The sequence below is a fragment of the Physeter macrocephalus genome, chromosome 7 (assembly GCF_002837175.3).
Source record: "Physeter macrocephalus isolate SW-GA chromosome 7, ASM283717v5, whole genome shotgun sequence".
Lineage (NCBI taxonomy): Eukaryota > Metazoa > Chordata > Mammalia > Artiodactyla > Physeteridae > Physeter > Physeter macrocephalus.
Window position 1 is genome coordinate 147,830,215 of NC_041220.1, and position 23,739 is coordinate 147,853,953.

Genomic DNA, 23,739 nt, shown 5'->3' on the forward strand with positions numbered 1-23,739 from the left:
GTGTACATGTATCCACTCTTTTTTAGATTCTTTTCTTATATAGGTTATCACAGAATATTGAGTAGAGTTCCCTGTAAGTCCTTGTTGGTTATATCTCTTATGTATAGTAGTGTGTTTGGATTTTTTAAAAAACTGATTAGGATTTCATTCTATCTTTTTAAGAAAGTGCAGAGGGAAATTTGACCTGTTCCCATAGCCACTGCACACGCCCATACACCTGCCAAATCTCTGTGTAACCTTAGCAAGGCAGTCTTGCCCAGTGGTTAGCTGTCTGAGACTTAGACAGAACAAACCTAGGCTATAATGTAAGTTCATCTTGCCCCATAGTAAGCATGACCTTAATTCACTTTAAGTGTGTGTGTGTGTGTGTGTGTGTGTGTGTGTATGTGTGTGTGTGTGAGAGAGAGAGAGAGCGAGGGAGAGAGAGAGAGAGATAGTATTTTTATATTTCCATTCCCTGAGCTGCTTTGAGTCAGGTACATCTCTAAACTTTCAAAGGCTGCCTTTAAATTCTCTGTTCTACTAAAATGTCTTTAATGCATATTTCTGTCTTTATACAAATTTGGTACATAAATATTCAAGTGTAAACTGTACGTCACAGAGAAAAATGAAAGATACATCAGAGACTCAAATTAACCTTTCCTTTTCTGAGACTAAGCATAGAAGATTGCTTTTAAAACAAAGTTTTATTTTTCAGTAAATATCAAATTTCACATGGGCAGCCATTGGCTCTTGATGTTTTCTGCTTAGGGCATGGCGGATAAGTTTGACTATCCAACTTCAAAAGCAACGAATCGACACATAAAAAGTAGCAGTGTTACAGGGTTTGAATCAGTTCGGTGAGTTTTAAAATAACCTCACTGAACAATTTACCGTCTGTGCAATTCTTATTTCTCTCTTTTACTTTTCTCGGTGAAAAGTTATTCCAGGGAGAACTGGATTCTGGTGGTTAAAATGATCTTCAGGCTTTCAAGGCTCATAAATAGAATGTCCCAAAGTGTGAATGGAAGGTGGTAGAAAATCCATGTTCTGCCTTTAAAATGGATTCTTAATTCACTTTTAAAATGTGCAGTGAGTAATTTGGCATTTCCTCTCAAACAACGTTTTTGCTTTTTTACATTCCATGTAAATAATGTAGTAACAGAAAAATAACTCAAATGCCCAATTTTACTTATTTATTTTGAATTGGAGGACAGTTGATTAACAATGTTGTGCTAGTTTCAGGTGTACAGCACACTGATTCGGTTATGCATATGCATGTATCCACTCTTTTTCAGATTCTTTTCCGTTACAGGTTATTCCAAGATACTGAGTAGAGTGCCTTGGGCTCGACAGTAGGTCCTTTTGGGTTATCTATTTTATTGACTATATACAGTAGTATGTATGTGTTAATCTCAAACTCCTAATTTATCTCCCCTCCCTGTGTTTACCTCTCCCTCCCCTTCTCCACCTCCACTCCCCTGGTCAATTTTAACAATGTAATTTAAGGATAGGCCCTCTTCACTTACATGCCTTCTTCCATGAGCTTTTTCCTCGTTTTCAATTATCCTTCCCCTCCTGTTCATTCTCCTTTGGAAACTATAAAGCATGGAGTCAACATTCTAAAGAACACATGTTTTGCCTAAATCTGCATGCCAATAATATCAGGAAGCCGAAACAGGCAACACACTTTTTTGTTTGTTTGTTTTTTGTTTTGCGGTACGCGGGCCTCTCCCTGCTGTGGCCTCTCCCGTTGCGGAGCACAGGCTCCGGACGCGCAGGCTCAGCGGCCATGGCTCACGGGCCCAGCCGCTCCGCGGCACGTGGGAGCTTCCCGGACCGGGGCACGAACCCGCGTCCCCTGCATCGGCCTCTCACTGTTGTGGCCTCTCCCGTTGCGGAGCACAGGCTCCGGACGCGCAGGCTCAGCGGCCATGGCTCACGGGCCCAGCCGCTCCGCGGCACGTGGGATCTTCCCGGACCGGGGCACGAACCCGCGTCCCCTGCATCGGCAGGCGGATTCTCAACCACTGCGCCACCAGGGAAGCCCCGGTTTCTCTTTCTGTCTTATATTTTACGATCTTGAAGTAAAAGTCACTTTAGTGCTCCATAAATTGTAAGAAAATTAAGAACAGTGGTAAAAGATAGGCAATTGATGAAAAACATATAATATTAGACACACCTGTTTTCCAGAAGAGAGTAATTCTGCTTCCTCCACATTTCGGTAATATTTCCAAAAGGATAATATCCCCTAAGAATGAAAATGCATATGGACTTTCTCTTATTTCCTGGAGTCCTGTCTAGCAGGTTAAGAAATCTGGAAAACGAATTCTCTACCTGTTCAACTAATTATTGTGAGGGATATATAAACAGAGCCGTGCATATGTGCCTCTCACTCCATCCACATTTCAGAAGACAATCCATTTTTTTGAACATAAATTTAACCCAAATGTTGCCAGGAATTCAATATTCAAGTTTTAAAAGAAACTGTAACTATGTTTTGAGTGCATACCATAGCTAACTATTTCCATTTTCAATATGATGATAAAGATGCAGTGCTTAGGTGGCTGGCCAGTTTTGAACAGTTCCTCGGGATCCACTTAAGTCTTTAATTTAGGATCAATTACTCTATCAGGGCGCTTTTGCCAAGACTGTTCTGATTCCCCATTACAATTCCCAGATAGCTTGGGTAAGAACCATTAGCCGTGAGTGCTTGTGTCTGGAACACCCTTTATTTTGCGTTTGAGCTGTGTCCTATCCATGAGCTAATATGAGGTCATTTGCAAATTATTGCAATCTTCATTTTTAAAACCAATGCTTTCAAGAAAAATGAGATAACCTTACATAACTCAATAGAAAACAAAACAAATGATCTGATTAAAGATGTGGACAGAGGAACTGATGAGACACTTTTGCAAAAAGGGCATACAGACGGCCAACAGGTACATGAATAGATGCTTAACATCACTAGTTATTAGAGAAATGCAAACAAAACCACAATGAGGTATCACCTCACACCAGTCAGAATGGCCATCAACAAAAAGTCTATAAATAGGGGCTTCCCTGGTGGCGCAGTGGTTGAGAGGCCCGTGTACCACACACACACACAAAAAAGTCTATAAATAATAAATGCTGGAGAGGGTGTGGATAAGAGAGAACCCTCCTACACTGTTGGTGGGAATGTAAATTGGTGCAGCCACTGTGGAGAACAGGATGGAGGTTCCTCAAAATATTAAAAAAAGAGTTAGCATATGATCCAGCAATCCCACTCCTGGGCATATATCTGGACAAAACACTAATTCCAAAAAGTACATGCACCCCTATGTTCATAGCAGCACTATTTACAATAGCCAAGACATGGAAGCAGCCTAAATGTCCATCGACACATGACTGGATAAAGAAGATGGGGTATGTGTAGATATATGGTATGTATGTATATATATATGTGGTATGTATGTATGTGTATATATATATATATATATATATACATATATGCAATGGAATATTATTCAGTCATAAGAAGAAAATCCTGCCATTTGGACAATCTGGATGAATCTTGAGAGCAATGTGGTTAGTGAAATATGTCAAAGAGAGAAAGACAAGTACCGTATGCTTTCACTTATATGTGGGATCCAAATAAAAATCAAACCCAAAGAAACAGAGAGTAGAAAAGTGGTTGTCAGGGGCTAGGGAGGTTGGGGGAGGGGGGAAAGACTGACAGGCGTCCAGCTCCTAGCTCTATGCCTCAAGAAAAGACTTTCCCAGCCTTTCTGTGTTGAGGTGAACCTTTTCTTCCTCTCAGAGGAATGATGAGGGTTTTTGTTCTCCGTGATGGAAAAGGAGGCATCCCCTGTTGAGGTGGATGTCTTCGGTTGGGGTTCCATCAAAAACAGAGCCTGAGCCAGGGACCTGGGTGAGGTCGTTTATTTGGGATGTTGCCCTAAGAAGCTGGTGTTAAGTGAGCCAGGAAGAAAGGGAAAGGAACAAAGGTGACTTTAGTCCCACTGGCAACTCTCTCAGCATCCTTGGAGAATGAGTTATCATTTGGGATTAACATATACACACTACTGTATATGAAATAAGTAAGTAACAAGGACCTACTGTAGAGCATAGGGACCTCTACTCAGTATTCTGTAATCTTGGGAAAAGAATCTGAAATATTATAATAAGGGAGAAGAATAATAACGTATACGGGAAAAGAATCCAACAAAGAATAGATGTATGTGTAACTGATTCACTTTGCTGTACACCTGAAACTAACACAACGTTGTAAATCAATCAACTCTACTCCAATAAAAATTTTTTAAAAAAGAATGAGTTATCAGGACTGTGTCCCCCTCAAGGATGGGACATCTATGCCCCAAACCTTGGGGCATATCCAAACCTTGTTTGTTGTGGATAATACAGGGGGCACTCACGATCACCCCGCCCCTCAAAAGTTTGAGTTTGCACAAGTCCTGAGACAGAACATCCAAGGCAGCAGGCGATGAAGATGGACATGACCCAGGAGAGGGTCCACGGACAGTACACCAACCCTTTGTGACTGTGGGTGTTACCTCGGGTTGCCAAGAGCAGGGAAGGAAAATATAGGCGTTTCCACATTAATACGCTCAGATACTTCTTCCACGTGAGTTGCAGGCAATAGAGAAAAGGCGGGGTGGGTTTGATGGAAGGGAGGTGAGGTCGATCGCAGCTGAGAGAATTTCTGTTCTTCTGCAAGACTGAAGTCAAGATCATTCGTTGAGTCTGGGGAAGGCATATTGAGGTTTTAAGAAAACGGGGAGACATGGAAAACAGTGATTTTAAAAAGTGGGGAAAGAATTGTACTGGGAGGAAAAGGATACAGCAGACAAATGGGCACACTGGTGTGATTTTTCTCCAGCCCACAACTGTTACTGAGCAGAGCTCCTGACCTCCAGAGGCCGGAGGAGAAACTCAGGCCAGGCTTTATTGGGACCCCTGCTGCAGCAGGGGAGAGCGAGAACAAATAACAGGTCTCCTTGCCCGCTTCCCAAGGGGGGACGAGCTGATTCCTCCTATGGGCTGAGGGTACGCGTGGGTCCAGGGGTCCAGCTGGAGGGGAGGCTTAGGGGGTCTGCCCACCCCTTTGTGGTCTTGTGTGCAGGGGGCCTGCGCAGTGCCCTGCTTTTGCTCCGTGCCCTGCTTTTGCTCCTGGCTCTTCAGAAGTGGCAGCTGGGTTTTTTTGGTCTTTTTGTATCTTTTTGTCTCTAATTTGCCCCAACTGTGCATGCATGCAGTTATTTTTAGTCCCTTAATCGTTTCTTTGTATCTTGTTGCTTGAGGAGAGGCGTGTCCAGGTGCAAGCCCTGCAGCAAAGGGTCCCAGGTCCCAGTCTGTCTCACACCCAGCTCATGGGGAACCGGCAGTCTGGATTTTAGCACGCGTGGGGTTGAATTCTGTTGTCCAAGAGCTTTGGGTGTTTGCAAGGCAGTGATTATGGCTCTCAGCCGTGAAGTGGACCGTAAGTGTTGGAAATAACAACCAGACGGGTCCGTGTATCGGCGCCCTAGAGATGTGGGAGGACCCTGGAGATGGTGACCCCAGAGTCGGGGTTAGAAAGTGGAGTTCTGGGAACCATTATTTCAGACATGGTGCTGGTGATCATCATCCTATGTGTGACCCAGAAAAGAAGCACTGGGAGAGGCCAAGGGAAAGACGACTTGGGGCTCATGAGACCAAAGACAACGTAGGGGTAGCAGGCATGAATTTTACAAACTTCGCAAACATTAGAACTCTAACGACCCAACCTGAATACCACTTGCATTTTAAGTTGGCTCAAAGAAGCCATAAAAATAACTGAGCGCATTTCTAAGGTTACCGGAGAGAGAAGAATCTGTTTTCTTCATTCCTCTGGCATGTGGAGTAGGTGTACTTTATTATAATGATGACTGTTAAGGATATCTTCGTGTGCCAGTAAGAGCATATATTTTTTCTTTGTGGAAATATATAAACTTAAAGGAAGGCACTGACACTTTAGATTATGAAAATACTTTAGGAAGAGAAAACGTTACATTATTTTCTGTGTGTGCTTTTTGGATGTGCCTTCGGAACTAAAAAGGAAGAAAAAAAAGGTGACGCGAAGCCAAAAGCTGAAAAAAATAGGAGGGAATGCTGAAAATTCAGTGTTTGGATTCCGTTCGCAATAAACGAATGCACATGCATTTCGACAAATTTAATTCTCAGAGAAATACTTTATTTTTTTAGAGTATCTTTTTTAATCCAGGAAGAGCAAACAGCAGGGGAATCGCAGCCTGGTTTAATTCTTCTTCCTCTGTAAATAGACCCCAAGGTTATGATAACAGCTAGGTCTCTGGCAGCCAAGTTGCTTCAGATGGTATAATCTTTTTTTTTTTGTTGTTTTTTTTGCGGTACGCGGGCCTCTCACCGTTGTGTGAAGCCAAAAGCTGAAAAAAATAGGAGGGAATGCTGAAAATTCAGTGTTTGGATTCCGTTCGCAATAAACGAATGCACATGCATTTCGACAAATTTAATTCTCAGAGAAATACTTTATTTTTTTAGAGTATCTTTTTTAATCCAGGAAGAGCAAACAGCAGGGGAATCGCAGCCTGGTTTAATTCTTCTTCCTCTGTAAATAGACCCCAGGGTTATGATAACAGCTAAGTCTCTGGCAGCCAAGTTGCTTCAGATGGTAACCCCGTTCCCCTGCATCGGCAGGCGGACGCGCAACCACTGCGCCACCAGGTATAATCTTGATGAAGTGTTATGAAAAGTTTAATCGCGATAAATGTTTCCTCCTGGTACATAGTAGCTAAATCTCATCGGGACCAGAGAGTCTGTTTGTGTAGGCCGAGATGGGTCCCTCACAGACAAAGCCAGGGAGGTTTAACGGGGAATCCAGCCCATCTGAGGAACTCCACGTAGACCCCACCAGAATCTTTCTCTTCTGCCTACCCTCCATCTACCCACCCATACACGGATGGATGCACACCTAGAACCAGCCCAGTAAAAACAGCATCCTGGGTCATTACCCAAATCTGACTCGTGTCTCCAGAGATTTACCACCCGTGGGACTGAGACACGGACCCAGTGAGGCCAGTGGGAGATTGAGGCTCTCATCCACATCCAGGTATAGAACTTGTTCTCTCTTGCTCTACACAAGCAAAGCCATCAGATGGAATCCCTGCCGGACCACACACGATGGATCGGTGGACAGTGTAGTCATCTACTCAAACTGCCGTGACAAAGCTGCACCTCTCGCAAATGGGGATGATAACAAAAGTACTTCACGGAGTAGTGATAAATGGCAAGCGTTTAATGGAGCTTTCAGAACGTAATAAACGCTCATTTCAGGTTTGATGACACTTGGTAAAACAATAATAGTATTTTCCGTACATAATCTCAAAAAAGACCCGGTCAGATTGCTACACTGAAGCCGGGATAAGGGATTTTTTTTTTTTTCAATACACAGTTTAGTCTGGGGTTTCTGCGATGCTAAGTTTTGCCATTGCCTGTGGGTGGATGTGACCTGGAGCTGAGAAGCCAAGTGGTGTCAGATAAGAAAAAAAGAGCTATTGTGTTCCTGGAATCTCAAAGCACGCTTTTCATTGGGTGACAAGAGAGAACAACGGCATCCGACCCAAACTGCTAACTGACACTGAGTGTTAGAGTTTCCAGTTTTTACAGGTCCCATGTGGGGAGGATATGAAATATAGGGCACCAATTAGTTCTGCATCATGTCAGCAGGAATTCGTGCTAATGAAGGGAAATCTATGAAAATATACCTTGTTAAACTCTGCTTGTCAGGGACATGTCGGGACTCGGCCCTCAGGGCATCTGAATGGAAATGGATTTTCCTTCAGTTTTAACAAATGTCTTTAAGAGCACCAAAGATATCTAGATAAAGCTACAAAGATGATCGATAATCGTTGTTTGGTAAGAAAGAAATTTGCCATACGCTTTTTACTTTATTTTGTTAAAAGTATTTTTTATCGTGGGAAAATATACGTAACACAAAATTTACCACTTTAACCGCTTTTACGTATACAGCTCAGCGGCATAAAGGCATATTCACAATGCTGCGGAAACATCCCCACCATCCATCTCCAGAAATTTTTCATCTTCCCGAACCAAAACCCTGTCCCCATTAAACACTAACTTCCCATCCCGTACCCCAGCCCCTGTCACCCACCTTTCTACTTTCTGTCTCTATGGATATGACTTGTCAAGGTACCTCAGATAGTGGGATCGGATAGTATTTGTCCTTTTATGTCTGGCTTGTTTACTGAGCATAATGTCCTCAGGGTTCATCCATGTTGTAGACTGGGTCAGAATTTCCTTCCTTTTTAAGACTGAATGATACTCCCTTGTATGCATAAACCACATTTCGTTTATTCATCATCCATCCTTGGACACTTTGCTTGTTGCCACCTTTTGGCCACTGTGAACCATGCTGCTATGAACGTGCGTGTACGAATGTCTTTTTGACTCCCTGCTTTTATTCCTTTTTGGTATATACCCTGAATTGGAATTGCTGGATCATAGAATAATTCTATGGCACAAAGAATTCTGACATAAACTTGCACCAATAAGCTGCTTTACAAAATATATTTTTTCAGATCTTATAGTTTAGGATTATATAATTATGAATATATCAGGGACCTAAGAATTTTGTTTTTTTCATTTGTAGCTGAGCAAAAGAACATAGTAATAATATCTTTCACTTCTCTTCTTAGGAAATTTTGTGTCTCTCAAATTCACAGTGGTTAGCAATTTAAATTTATGGACCAGAAGTCAAAGTTGGATTTTACCAAGGATGGCACTCTGTTCACTTATCAGGGGTCATATAGACTTAGGAAAAGCAAATGTTTAAAGGTGGTAATAGCTTAACGTTTTGGATATTTCAGTTCTTCTACTAGTTATATCTGTCATCCTGTTGTCCTTCTTATTTCCAGAGTGAGTTTTCCATTCTGTACTAGTTTTGATTCTCTGCCAGTTAGAGTAATTCTGTCGTCACTAAAAACTCAATCCACAAACATTTCCTGAGGCTGAAATTTTGGGATAGGGTACCATGTAGGATTCAAAGAGTTTTTTTTTTTTTTTTTTTTTTTGTACGCGAGCCTCTCACTGTTGTGGCCTCTCCCGTTGCGGGGTGCAGGCTCCAGACGCGCAGGCTCAGAGGCCGTGGCTCACGGGCCCAGCCGCTCCGCGGCACGTGGGATCTTCCCGGACCGGAGTACGAACCCGTGTCCCCTGCATCGGCAGGCGGACTCTCAACCACTGCACCACCAGGGAAGCCCCCCCGTAATGATTTTAAGAGGGAAGGGTTGCATTCTTTGATGGAGACAAAAATAAAAAGTGCTTATTTTAGTGTGTCTGTACAAACCTAAATTCCCCACGCAGATGGGCAGCTTTGCGGAGGGAAAAATATGTGCCATATCCTGATCTCCTGTTATGGACTGAACTGTGTTCCCCCTAAATTCATATGGTGAAGTCCAAACTCCTAGGACCTCAGAATGTGGCTGGATTTGGAAGTGAGGTCTTTAAGAAAGTGATGAAGGTACAATGAGGTCACTAGGGTGGATCTTGATCCCATAGGACTGGGATCCTTATAAGAAGAGGAGATTAGGACACAGACGCACACAGAGGGACGACCCTGTGAGGACACAGGGAGGAGACGGCTGTCTACAAGCCCAGGAGAGAGGCCTCGGGAGGGACCAGCCCTGCCCACGCCTGGATCTCAGATTCCAGCCTCCAGGACTGGGGGAAATAAATGTCTAATGTTTAAGCCACCCCGTCTGTAGTATTTGCCCTAGCAAATTAGTACCTTTGCCTTATCAATCGTGATGTTCTATATACGTCCTGCTCATGTGTCCATCAACCCTGCCTGCACATGCATCTAATCGATGGCACTGCTAAGGATTTCTGGGATCAATATTTCACCCTCGGGCCAGGCATACTTGGCCAACCCCAGTACACCCCGGGGCTCTCAACTCTGGGAAGAAACAGACCATGATGGTCCCAAGGAGTTCACATTCTCCAAGGTTCTCTGGGTCTGAATTTTTCTGTCTTCTCCCCATTTTCCACTCAGCTTTCTCATTTAAATTCCCAACATACAAATGAACTTATCTACAAAACTGAAATAGAGTTACAGATGTAGAAAATAAACTTATGGTTACCAGGGGTAAGGGACTGGAGGGATAAATTGGGAGACTGGGATTGACATATACACACTACTGCACATAAAATAGGTAACTAAGAAGGACCTACTGTATAGCACAGGGAACTCTACTCAGTACTCTGTAATGGCCTATGCGGGAAAAAACCTTAAAAAGAGTGGATAGATGTATTTGTATAACAGAGTCACTTGCTGTACATCTGAAACTAATACCACATTGCAAATCAATTAAACCCTAATAAAATTTTTTTAAAAAGTAAAGAACCTAAAAAACAAAAAGTCCCAACGTATCTCCGACTTCCTGGCCCTGTCTGTGTCCCTGGGGAGATGGAATTACCCACATCCAAAGAAAGCAGAGTGGGTGGGACTTCCTGACATCACCCTCAAGTACATTTTCATCCCGCCGCTATCCCACAATCGTCGCACGTCTGCAAATGCAGTGAGTGCGCTTTGAATGAAGTCTGCGTAAAAATGTACTAATAATGATCAAGATGTAAGATGAAGGGGTAAAGATGTAAGTGATGGAAAGAATCAGAAGAGGAATGTCTCCTCTCCCTGGGGAAAAAAATAAGCGTGTGTGTTTGTGTGTGTGTGCACGCGTGTGTGTTTGCAGACTTTCTAGCAAGGATTGCACTGCATGGTCAGGGCTCTGACTGCGCGTCATGTGTTCGAGGTTCAGCCACGCTGTAGCCTGCGTCAGTGCTTCACTCCTTTTTAGGGCTGAGTTACATTGTGTGGATAGACCACCTTCTTTATCCATTCATCTGTGGATGGACACTTGGGTTGCTTCTGCCTTTTGGCTATTGTGAATAGTGCTGCTATGAACATGAGTATTTGAGTCCCTGTTATCAATTCTTTGGGGTATGTCCCCAGAATTGGCTGGATCGTACGGTAATTCTGTTTAATTTTTTTGAGGAACTGCCAGACTGTTACCCATAGTGGTTGCAGCATTTCACATTCCCACCAGCAATGCACAAGGTTGCAATTTCTCCACATTATTGACAGCTCTTATTTTCCACTTTTTTGTTGTGTTTTGTGTGAAGTGGTACCTCATTGTGGATTGTATCTGCATTTCTCTAATGACTATGGCTGTTGAGCATCTTATCGTGTGCTCATTGGCCCATCTTCTTTGGAAAAAAAACTATTCAAGTCCTTGGCCCATTTTAAAAATTGTGTTGTTTGTGTTTTGTTGTTGTTGCCTTGGAGGAGTTCGTATTCGGGATATGAATCCCTTCTTAGATACATGATTTGCAAATATCTTCTCCCATTCTGGGGGTTGTCTTTTCACTCTCTTGAGAGTATCTTTTCTTTTTTTTTTTTAACATCTTTATTGGAGTGTAAATGCTTTACAATGGTGTGTTAGTTTCTGCTGTATAACAAAGTGAATCAGCTATACATATACATATATCCCCATATCCCCTCCCTCTTGCGTCTCCCTCCCTCCCACCCTCCCTATCCCACCCCTCTAGGTGGTCACAAGGCACCGAGCTGATCTCCCTGTGCTATGCGGCTGCTTCCCACTAGCTATCGATTTTACAGGTGGTAGCGTATCTATGTCCATGCCACTTGAGTGTCTTTTGATGCACAAAAGTTTTTAGTTTGGGTGAAGCCCCATTTGATTATTTATTTATTTCTTCTGTTGCCTGTGCTTTTGGTGTCAGCCAGAAAATTATTGTAACTTTTTGGAAACGCTTTTTTCAAGACGAGGTGATGTGCATCCAGAGTGGAAAACGTGAGATCTAGTTGGACGTCTCTCTCCCCAGGAATTCCTGGGTACAACCAGCTGTCCAGACATCTCTGCTGCTTGTCAGAGCCCAGAAGATGGCATTCCCTAGGAGGCAGCAAGAGAAGCCGATTCTGGCAATTGCGCAAATGGTCAATGTCGGCTCTTCCTTTACCATCAGGAAGTGACTTGACAGGACATAGTTTAACAATAGCCCCACTGCAGTTACCATCGGCCAGGCATGCCAAATGCTCCAAGGGTCACTTTGGGAAAGTTCCCTGAGTGTTGTTGTTTTTTTTTTCTCCAGAGAGATGAGTAAGTCTGGACTGCTGACGAGACCCTCTTTGTGGCCGCATGAGGTTATCTTAAAAAAGGATGCATTTGCAAAAACAACATTTTCCAACAGGCTACATCTTCTCCCCTGGAGGCCGTGACATTTGGAGATTTTACAAGGACAATGCAAACGCCCTGGGGGAGGGCTTTTGGAAAGGAAGGTGATAGATAAAGCCGAAAAAGGGGTAAGATCTCCTCCCAACTTTCTGCAGACACCACAGGTTTTCATCTTAGCAGCACTCAGCCTTCGCCTGCCTTTTCCAGGACCAGTTACATCACCTCCCCTGGAAGGGCTAAGGCGCAGCTGTCTGCCCAGAGGTACGGAGCAGAGCACGAACCTCCTCCAAGATGATAAATCTTGACGCTTGCTGTGTCTAATACCTGAGCTGTCTGCCTCCACCATCCGCCCCAGGCAAGGGCTCATTTCTGTCTTGTGATTTTTAGGGATCGTTTTTTCTCTTCCCACATCCTCTGTAGCTCTCACTGACTAGGTGCTACGCTCACAATAATTGTCACCATGATGCGTTGTTGTTTTTTTTTTTCCTTCTGTTCCTTGTAGACCTGACTTGCATCACCCCGAAATCTATCTCTGCAAGGAGAGCGTGATTCAAAGTTATATTATCCGTGGGACAAAGCTATCCATGTATCTCCTGGCTCTGAGTTTAACCATATGTAAAATTTGGAAGTGCCTAGTACGTGTTTATCTTTCTCAGAGGTCACCATGAGCTGGATGATGGATAGAAGTGATGAATTTGGGTTTCAAGACGTTTCTGTGTGTGTGTGTGTGTGCGCGCGCATGTGTGTGTGTGTGTGTGTGTGTGTTTGTGTGTTTATGAGACAGCGTACACTTCAGACTAGATTAACCAGGGTGCACATGGAGATATCCAACGGAATCTTAATGTCCTGCAGGGAAATCCATTACCAACACCCATCCCGTAATATTTATACATGAACACATTAGTGTGGGTGTGTTTGTTGCATGAAGTTTGAGATACGGTCTCTAGGCACTGAAGAAGTTCTCATTTATCTGTCAGACATTTCTCTGGGTAAACATTTTTTTTTCCTGTTGGAAATATGTTTGAAGGTGTGGTGGAACTCAGGATTTATTTTAAACCTCTCAAACTGTCCTGGGAGATGGATTCCAAAGTCTCTGTTCGGGGCTTCCCTGGTGGCGCAGCTGTTGAGAGCCCGCCTGCCGATGCAGGGGACGCGGGTTCGTGCCCCGGTCCGGGAAGATCCCACGTGCCGCGGAGCGGCTGGGCCCGTGAGCCACGGCCGCTGAGCCTGCGCGTCCGGAGCCTGTGCTCCGCACCGGGAGAGGCCACAGCGGTGAGAGGCCCGCGTACCACAAAAAAAAAAAAAAAAAAAAAAAAAAAAAAGTCTCTGTTCCCAACCTAATAACAAATGCCATTGAGGTGTGCAGTTCACTCCACAAACAAGGCACATTTTAATGAGCTTGTTCTTTTCCTTGTTATTTGGAACGGCATTTAGGGAGTGAGAAAGAATGCAGGAAAAAACGGAGATGGGAAGGAGAAGACTGCTTTTGATGATACACACAGACAGGTAAGTAAACCAGCTCATGCGTACATACATGCATGCATAAAGTCATGCAGAAACACACGCATGCGTACACATACACCCAAACACATGTACAAACACACATGCATACACGCAAACCTAAACACATGCCTGCATACGAACACATATGCACACAAATACATGTGCATACACAAACACACAGATATAGACTCACGCAGAAACATACACATTCAGACACCCAGACACACAAAGGTTAATAAAGACGATAACCCAGGCCAGAGCCAGATGCGGGATGGGGGTGAGACAGGGGAGGGTTCTCGTGGCTGGCCATTCGGCCCTGACCAGGACAACCAGGAGCAGGCGGACTGCAGGATGCAGCCCCCAGTGCCAGCCACGTGCGGGTGCACGAGGCCGGCCTCGGCTCCAACACGAGCTCAGACCAGCCGGTCCCCAACCAAACCCCAGCCCCAGATTCAAGGCTTCATCCTGGGGTCGGAAGGTCAGCTCTATGCACCTAACCTCTCAGCCACACATCAGCTTGGAGAACTCTTGGAGATGGATGAAGGACCACCATGCATTTATTCAAAAGGTACCCAGGAGCTCCTGAACAGAATGACCTGTTTACCCTAAATTTACGGCTACCATCCTCCCAGCTCGGCAGGAGGCCGGCAAACCCATCAGAGTAGCCGACAGATAAAAACACAGAACGAGTGGCGCTGAGTATGTCTAAAAGGGAGTCTGGTAATCTGGGCGTCTGACCCCATTGTAACCGAGCTCCTACTGTGCTCCTGGAAAGAACACTAGTGTCCACTACTTATTGCTGACCGATGGTTACCATGGATACCTCTGTCCAGCACATGCGCAAACTCAACTTTTATCCCACCGTCAGGCGCATACACCACTGTGAACGTTCACGTTAAAACCCAATCAAATGGGCACCAATTTTTTTGGATCTTAGCTCCCCGACCAGGGATAGAACCCATGCCCCCTGCAGTGGAAGCGTAGAGTCTTAACCACGGACGTCCCAGCAACCATTTTTAAAATTTGAACTCCTACTGGGTTCAAACTGCTACACTGACCCACATGCCCTGCCTGGAGAAACACTAACAGCTGAAAAGAAAATAAAACCATGTACAGGACTGCCTTCTGCATTGAACCCACATACAAAAAAAACTGAAAATAAAATTTGCAAAAGAAATTGGAGGCGGGCCACCTGATGTGGATGATTTTTCTTTTTTTTTTACTTCTGACAAATACTTTGCGAAGTGTTTTGTTAGGCTCATGAAGGGGTGGGGGGAATCTCACTTTCAACACACAGAATGTGTACCGTGGGATAGTTCCATCTATTATGGACTGAGTGTTTGAGTTCCTCCGAAATTCATAGGTTGAAGCCCTAACTCCCAGCACAGGTGTATTTGGAGAAAGGAAGCAATTAAGGTGAAATGAAGTCATGAGGGTGAGGCCCTGATCCGACAGGATTAGTGTCCTTAGAAGAAGAGATACCTTCACTCTCTCTCTTTCTCCACAATATGAAGACACAGCAGGAAGGCAGCCATCTACAAACCAAGAAGAGAGTCCCCACCGGAAACCAACCACTCTGGCTCTTTGATCTCAGACTTCCAGCCTCTAAGACTGAGTAAATAAATGTCTGTTGTTTAAGGGCCCCCCATATGTGGTACTACATTATGGCAGCCTGAGCTGAGTAACATACCATCTCTGGGTGTTTAGCACTATAATTTTCTATCACTGGGGCAAATGGATTTTGTAGCCCACCATACGCTTGTGTTATAGGCCCCTCAAAAAACTGAGTGAGCACTGGCTGGACAGGGAGGCTTTGCAAAGACCCTGATTGTCCCTGACTACGGTGTTTGGGGTGGGTTTCTGCCCCCGCCCTCAGGAGCAAGGGAAAGCACATATGGACACGTGCAGGCTGTGTTTTACATTCTTCAGCGTTTGTTTTTGCCAAGATGACCCGTGAATTTGTTTCTGACTGGTTTCCTCTGGGTGGGTGCTGGGGTGGGTAACATTCTCCAATTAACATTCTCAAGGTCATTCTTGGACCTTGACAGGTCCAAGGTCCTGCCTGGACCCTGTCAGCCCTTGACTTGCTGCTCTCATGGGTGGGAGGGCTGTGCTTTGTTCATGGTGGTGGGTGATTCTCTAATAAAATGCTCTTTGAATTGACATTGACAGATTAATGATGCAGAGTCATAGAGAGAGGGGTTGGGGGACACTTGGGTGCTGCCATTTTGTGGTGGACTTTTAGTTCTGGATGAAAGTAACCCTACATATAATGTACCTCCTAGGACTCTGCATGATCCTTTGTGCTCTCACGTCTCGGATTTTAATAAGCATGGTTTGAATATAAGTGCGAGCATGGTTCCAAAATAATTAACTCAACAGCAGAGACCTAGAAAATCTCTATCTATCTATCTATCCATCTATCTATCATCTATTTACTTATCTCTATCATCTTTCTATTTATCTGTTTAGCTATCCCTATCATGTCTCTATAAACTATCTATCTCTACCTATCTCTCTATTTCATCTATCATTAAATGTATCTATCATCTATCTCTATCATCTTTTTATCATCTATCATTTATCATCTTTATCATCTTTCTATCTATCATTTATCTATCATCCATCCCTCCATCTATCAACTAAGTATCTATCTACCTATCCTCTATCTACCTATCTATCCTCTATCTCTCTATATAATCTATCTATACATCCATCCATCTATCCATCTGTCTTTTCATCCATTTGTCTATCTGTCCATCCATCCATATATATGCATCTATATATCTATCCATGCATCATCTCTCTCTCCACCCATTCATCCACCCATCTATTCATTTACCTATTCATCCATATCTATATATCTATCATCTATCTAGTTATCAACCCTATCATCTTTCTATTTATCTATTTAACTATCCCTATCATGTATCTATAAACAATCTATCTATACCTATCTCTCTCTTTCATCTATCTATATCTATCATCTATCTATCATCTAGTTGTTTATCTATCATCTATCTCTATCATCTGTCATCTATCATTTATCATTTATTTATCTATCATCTATCCATCTAGCTATCATCTATCAGTCATACATCTATTCGAATACACCTACTATGGAAACTGCTTCAGTATGTAGTCAGTTAGAGCTTCCACATGCACAGATTTCATTTGGGTTAAGCCCTCTGAAGTGTGAGTTATGGATGATTTCAAAGAATGGTGGGGGTCAACCCTAAAGCATCTCCCAGGCGTACGGGAAGAGGGCTGGACACTCCAGCCCACAGCCCTACTTTTCTGAAGGGGGACACTAAATGGCTATGCCCCCAGGATGTGTCCTACGAGCTTTCTGAAAGTGCAGTAACTGATGTTCAAGGTAATGCCCCGTTGAACCCTCTGGTCATTGGTAGGCATCAAGCTGATTATGACCCAACATATCAGAGGAGCAGATACCTCCCTGAATCTCCAACTGTTTTCTCTATGACATCGGCTCTGTGCCTGACACACACCTGGAGTACCATTCAGAACTGAGTGCCAGGAAAAGGATGACCTTCTCTGTGTGAGCAGGAGACGACTGCTTCCCATGCCGGATGCAGCAAGCCTGTGATTTAGCTTCCAGCTACCACCAACTTTAGAACAAACAACTATATTTAAACCAACACATGGAGGGAAAAAAAATACATGTTAAAATATACGTCTAACGGTTCCAGAGAAACAATGCCTGAATTGTCATGACTTCCAGTTTACACCCTCCAAATATAATTTCTCTAACAATCAGAGGAAGGAAACTCAGCTTCAGAATTTCCCTGGGACCAGAGGAGTGACTTTCAAATAAAAGTGCTTTAAACTCCACCGACTGGGGTGAGTTAAAAACCATGCCTTTGGGGGCTTCCCTGGTGGCGCAGTGGTTGCGCGTCTGCCTGCCGATGCAGGGGAACCGGGTTCGCGCCCCGGTCCGGGAGGATCCCACATGCCGCGGAGCGGCTGGGCGTGGTTGCGCGCCTGCCTGCCGATGCAGGGGAACCGGGTTCGCGCCCCGGTCCGGGAGGATCCCACATGCCGCGGAGCGGCTGGGCCCGTGAGCCATGGCCGCTGCGCCTGCGCGTCCGGAGCCTGTGCTCCGCAACTGGAGAGGCCACAACAGTGGGAGGCCCGCGTACTGCAAAAAAAAAAAAAAACAACAAACCATGCTTTTTACTTTCTAGGAAAAGCATGGGGCATGCTTCTGACTGAGGATACACAAAAGGACCTAGTTTGACGATGATGAATCAACATCTGACTGCCCTCCTAATAGACACATTTCCAGGGAAATCCATCTCCTCCAATGTGCATTTTCTTTCCCCACCGGAAACTTTTCTTGGAAGCTCCTCATGTGACACTTGAAAATCTTTGCATTTACATTGAGCTGTTGGGGTTGGTGTGGGGATCTTGGGCTCCCAATGCAGAGGAGTCTCCAGGCTTTCATGAGAAAAACCACTCTGCCAGACCTTAACTCTAGATCTACCCCCAATTTTGTCCCTATCATGTCATTTTGGGTAATTGGAGTAGCCTCTGAATGTGAGATCATCACAGCAATTTGTTTCCTAATTTCTCTCTGTCCAACTGCATCCAAAGAGTTATGATGCACTTGGCTGCAACTGGTCTGCAAAAATGAATCACTACCTCACCTTGAAGCTATCTCCTTTCTGGAAGTAGGAAGCAGGAAGCATCACACTCTCAATAGGATTTAAGCATCCATGGAACCCTTCCCGTCCCTACAGGTCACATTTCCATTTTTACTAAACTTCTGCCCACACTGACCTACATGCACTAGGTGGTCAAACCGTATTTGTGCAATAGATGTGTTGAATTCCAAGCCCTGTCTTCATCTGATGAAAAAATGCATTTCACAGTCACCCAAAGACCTGACATCATAACTGATAAGAGCTCTTGGTTTGATTTTTTTGGCATCTTTTCTTTCAGCCCTCCAAGAAAATTACCTTTGGAGTCTTTTCCTTGGACAACTTCTCTCTTATTTTCTTCGCTGTCAATGACCAACATATTCTGTTCTCTTAAATATTCACAACTCCTTTTTCCCCTTTGGGGGTGGAGGGGTGTAATCATAGCTACGTTCCCAGGTTCATTGTTTTTCCTGTTTCAGCATCTTTTTTGGTTAATGAACACGGCTTAGGAACACTTATAAGTTTGGTTCAACATTCCAATCTGTTTCAATAATCCTTTCTGACTTTTCTCAAGTAAGCAAGGGATGGTTAAGTGTTTCCAGGCTTGTGGATGCTCTCCCGGGCACATCCTGAGAGAAATGTGGACTCTTCTGGGCTTTTCCTGAAATCCAGCTCATGGTCCCTCCATGCAGGCTGAGTCGGCGTCTCTGAAAATAACATTAGACACACTCAGGCAGAATGGTTCGCTCCCTGAGCTGTTTCATCCTCACCTTTGGCAAAAGGACGGGTGATTCGCACCAAGGTGGCTTCTAACCAGCCACTGGCAAGATGCAATCTCTCTAGTCCATGACGGGACTCCCCCAATTTTCTTCCTTTAAACCCTTGTAAATCAAGTGAATTTTCTCTTCCACCTTTTTTCTCCTCTCTGTCTCTTCTGTTCCGTAACCCTGCCCCTTCTTGGGGAAGCAATTTTGTTTTCAGCTCTAATTCATCAGTCTTAGACATAATAATACAATTAAACCGTATCCATTTTCTGCTAAGTTTAGTAAAACAAGGTTTTCTTCTTTTACGATTCTGCTAAATTGTCTCACAGTTACGTACATAATGTACAATTTAAAAAACAACTGTAGGGGCTTCCCTGGTGGCGCAGTGGTTGCGCGTCCGCCTGCCGATGCAGGGGAACCGGGTTCGCGCCCCGGTCCGGGAAGATCCCACGTGCCGCGGAGCGGCTGGGCCCGTGAGCCGTGGCCGCTGAGCCTGCGCGTCCGGAGCCTGTGCCCCGCAACGGGAGAGGCCACAACAGAGGGAGGCCCGCGTACCGCAAAAATAAATAAATAAATAAATAAAATAAAATAAAAAACAACTGTAGTTGAATAGGATATGAGAGTGCTCAGAAGCTCCTTCTTTTAGCTAAAAACAAAAATATCTCTTATGTAAAGTACGTGCTGTTAAATTAGGACCAAGTTTCATATTGTTTTGGTTGATTCTAAATCAGTGGTCTTAAGTAAATTTTGAAAACTTATATCCCTTCTCAGAAATTTTTGTTGACCGCTAAAATTCCTCATCATAAGTCTCAATAGTTGTAAAATATATAGTTTACAGAAAATTGTGAACACTGACATGAAAATTTCATCAGTCTCTGAAATGGATCCATTTGGATTCCCACCATAATCCATATAAAAATACTTGAACAAACTCATTTTAACAGGTCAGAAGTTCTTCATTCATTTTTTTTTTGTCTCTGAAATTCTATTTTCATATCACTTTTCTTGGGGAAGCAGTTTAATGATTTACATTTCCTTGTAGGAAAAATCTACTCCAATTAGCATTTTTTTCCTTCTTCCTGTTTTATTGAGATATAGTTGACACACAGCACTGTATAAGTGTAAGGTGTACAGCACAATGATTTCACTTACATACTTCATGAAATAATTATCACAAGTTTAGTGAACACCCATCATCTCATATAGATACAAAATTAAAGATATAGAAAAAAATTCTGTCTTGTGGTGAGAACTCTTAGGATCGACTATCTTTACAACTTTTGTACAGAAGACCCGGCAGGTGTTCATTCTATTTTTCATGCTGTACATCACAAACACAGTACTTATTTATCTTATAACTGTACCTTTTGACTGCCTTCATCCGATTTTTTTCTATGGGTTTTTTTGTTTGTTTCTGAAGTATAATTGACTTATGACACTACGTTATTCCTGGTACACAACACAGTGATTCACTATTTCTAAACATTTCAAAATGGTCACCATGGTAAGTCTTGTTACGATGTCACCATACAAAGTTATTACATAGTTACTGACTATATTCGCCACACTGCACTTTTCATACTCTTGACTCGTTTATTTTGTAACTGAAATGTCTTTCAGGCACAGGGTTTTGCACACATTTGCCACTGGTTAAACATTGAGGCAACATCATACTCATGACCATAGACTACAGACTATCCTAATTTTGTTGGCTATTTGAGAGTGCAGTGTATTAGTGTAGGAGCACTAACACATTTTAACAAGTCCTGATATGAACGTGAGCACACTGCCAGAATTATTCTAATATGTACGAGCCAATATGTTTATATATATACACCTTCTAACATATATCACATTAAATCCATGAATACCGTTTAGGACAAAACCAAAAGAGGACCCTGTGTTTCCTGTATTGTATAACACTGTGGCATCTGGTAAGAGTTTCAGCCAAGCCAGGTCACGTCCCTGACCACATCTGTTATTCAAATAAGACTTCCCTTCTCTCCACTGCTCTGTGAGGCAAAGCTGCTGATACCACTTTGACATTGATCTTCTGATTGCAACAGGAAAATTATAGAAGATTCGGTCCTAGGGAATTTCCGGTGGTCCAGTGGTTAGGACTCAGCACTTTCACTGCCGTGGGCCCAGGTTTGGTCATGGAATTAAGATCCCGCAAGCCCCACGGCGCCCTCCGCCCCCCACCCCAGCCCCCCAATGAAAGATCTGGTTCTGAAAATAAAGTCTTTGGGGAGGAAATATTGCCTGAATGTCACGGGATGGTTTCTGTCTTTCACATAAACATCTGTGTTTTCTGTGGACACCCAGATTCACAGCTAACTGAAGGGAATTCTGTCTCTCCCTTTTCCAAAGGGAGACAAAGGCATCCCTGCGAAATACGCAATACACGCAGGAGGGCTGGCATCCCAGAAATGCCAAAGCAGCCCAATCAAAGATTCTTTCTACTGCAGCCTTTCCGTTAGCTTGACCGCAGTGGCTGATTTCACGGAAGAGAATGAGCGACCTCTTCTTTAGCCAGCAGCATGGAGCTGAAAATTTGCAAAGCTGTGATTGCCTTAAAGATGGATCTCTACCTCTGATAAAATGACACACGCACCCATCTTATGGTGGAAAGATTGAGTTGCACCTTTTTGTTCCTAAGATCTCTCAGCTGATCCTTGTGGTCCACAGGGGTGGTGAGAGAGAAAACATCTGGCTTCCAACAGCCAGTATTTCATTTCCCACTGGTTGGTGCTAGTGGACAGCATTGCTGGTGGATGTGATGTTTCCTACTGAAGCCAAATCTGGCCTCCGTGCCCTGACACCAAATTAATTCTTGGAGACCGAGTTTGGGGTGAAGCAGAAGAGAATAGCTTTATTGCTTTGCCAGGCAAAGGGGGCCACAGGAGGCTAATGCTCTCAAAACTCTGTGTCCCGGGGACTTCCCTGGGGGCGCAGTGGTTAAGAATCTGCCTGCCAATCCAGGGGACACGGGTTCGAGCCCTGGTCCGGGAAGATCCCACATGCCGCGGAGCAACTAAGCCCGTGCGCCACAACTACTGACCCTGCGCTCTAGAGCCCGTGAGCCACAACTACTGAAGCCCACGTGCCACAACTACTGAGCCTGAGCTCTAGAGCCCGCAAGACACAACTACTGAGCCCATGCACCACAACTACTGAGGCTGTGCTCTAGAACCCGCGAGCCACAACTCCTGAGCCCATGAGCCACAACTCCTGAAGCCCACAGGCCTAGAGCCCATGCTCCGCAACAAGAGAAGCCACCACAATGAGAAGCCCATGCACTGCAACGAAGAGTAGCCACAGCTCGCCACAATTAGAGAAAGCCCGCGCCCAGCAACAAAGACCCAACGCAGCCAAAAATAAATAAATAAATATTAAACAAAAAAACTGTGTGTCCTGACCTGGAGGGGGTAGTGAAGGGTTTTATAGCGATGGTTCAAAGAGGGTGTGATCGGCTCGTGGACACTCTTCTGATTGGTTGGCGGTGAGGTCATCAGAAGTCAGCATCATCGACCTTCTGGTTCCAACTGGTCTGGGTCTGCGTGCTGGTGGGCGGCATGCAGTTGACTTCTCCCACCTGCTGGGGTTTCGGTGTCTGCAGAAGAAATCAAAGACATTGTCATGTGTATCCCTCGAGGGGGAACCAGGACCCTGCCCCACGGCTGCACTGTTCTTTCCTCACTCCTCCTCCCTTGTCTCTGCATCTCCTCCTTCCCTGATTAGCAACTGTTTGAACCTGCCCGTTGGAACTCAGGGAAGGTCATGGGGGCTGAAGGTAGCCTATTTCCTGCAACCAAGAAGTGCGGGACACAGAAAAGCTTTTGTGGCCAGGAGCCCCACAGGGTCCTTCTCGGTATCACTACCAGGGATTCTATGCAAATTTTACATTTTGGGGGTCAACGTCAGGATTTCCTCATTTCAGTTCAATTTGAGTGAGCACGTGTGTCTTGAACCCCTGCTGTGTGAGACCCCCCTGGGCTGGCAGCTCTAAAGAGCTTGAGCCCGATAGGGTGGGTGGAAAGGAAGGAACAGGCGTTCAGGATGGGGGGCGGTCTCCTTGAGCTGCAGCATTTACAGAGGGATGGGTGTTTCTGCTGGGTGATGGTGATGGGTGCGATGTTGCCAGCAGAGGTGAAATGAGGCAAAAATCACTTCTGGGTGCACACAGATCCCCTCGGAAGATATAGTGGGAAAATAGGAGCCATGCTGATGATGTGTGCAATGATTATCACCTTAAACTCTTCCTGATGACCCAGTAGAATAAGGGTTATGGGGATACGTTAAAGTGACATTGCATTTATTTACTTATTTATGATATTGCATTTTTAATTAATTAATTAATGATGTTGCATCTTTATTTATTTATTTATTATATTGCATTTATTTACTTATGATATTGCGTTTTTATTTATTTATTTATTTATTTATGATATTGCATTTTTGAACTCCTGATGGCGGCCAAGAGAATCTCACCATGGCTTCATTTCCTTTTTATTTTTATGGAGGTGAAATTCACATAACCCCAAATCAATCAATCAAAGAGAA

The 23,739-nt window shown here is 44.1% G+C and overlaps 1 long non-coding RNA gene across 3 annotated transcripts in view; it reads right to left on the reverse strand.

The window, feature by feature from the left end:
* Positions 1-3,554: 3,554 nt before the first annotated feature.
* Positions 3,555-23,739, reverse strand: part of LOC102988620 (uncharacterized) — a 72,599-nt gene continuing 52,414 nt past the window's right edge. For 2 of the 3 annotated variants that reach the window (XR_003680738.2, XR_449308.4), the window contains exons 10-11: positions 22,596-22,789; positions 3,555-4,725 (exon numbers count right to left, since the gene is read on the reverse strand). This is a non-coding gene — a long non-coding RNA (uncharacterized lncRNA). Of the gene's footprint in view, positions 4,726-17,987; positions 19,120-22,595; positions 22,790-23,739 lie in introns of those variants that run through there. The other variant, XR_008617961.1, reaches the window with a different exon arrangement.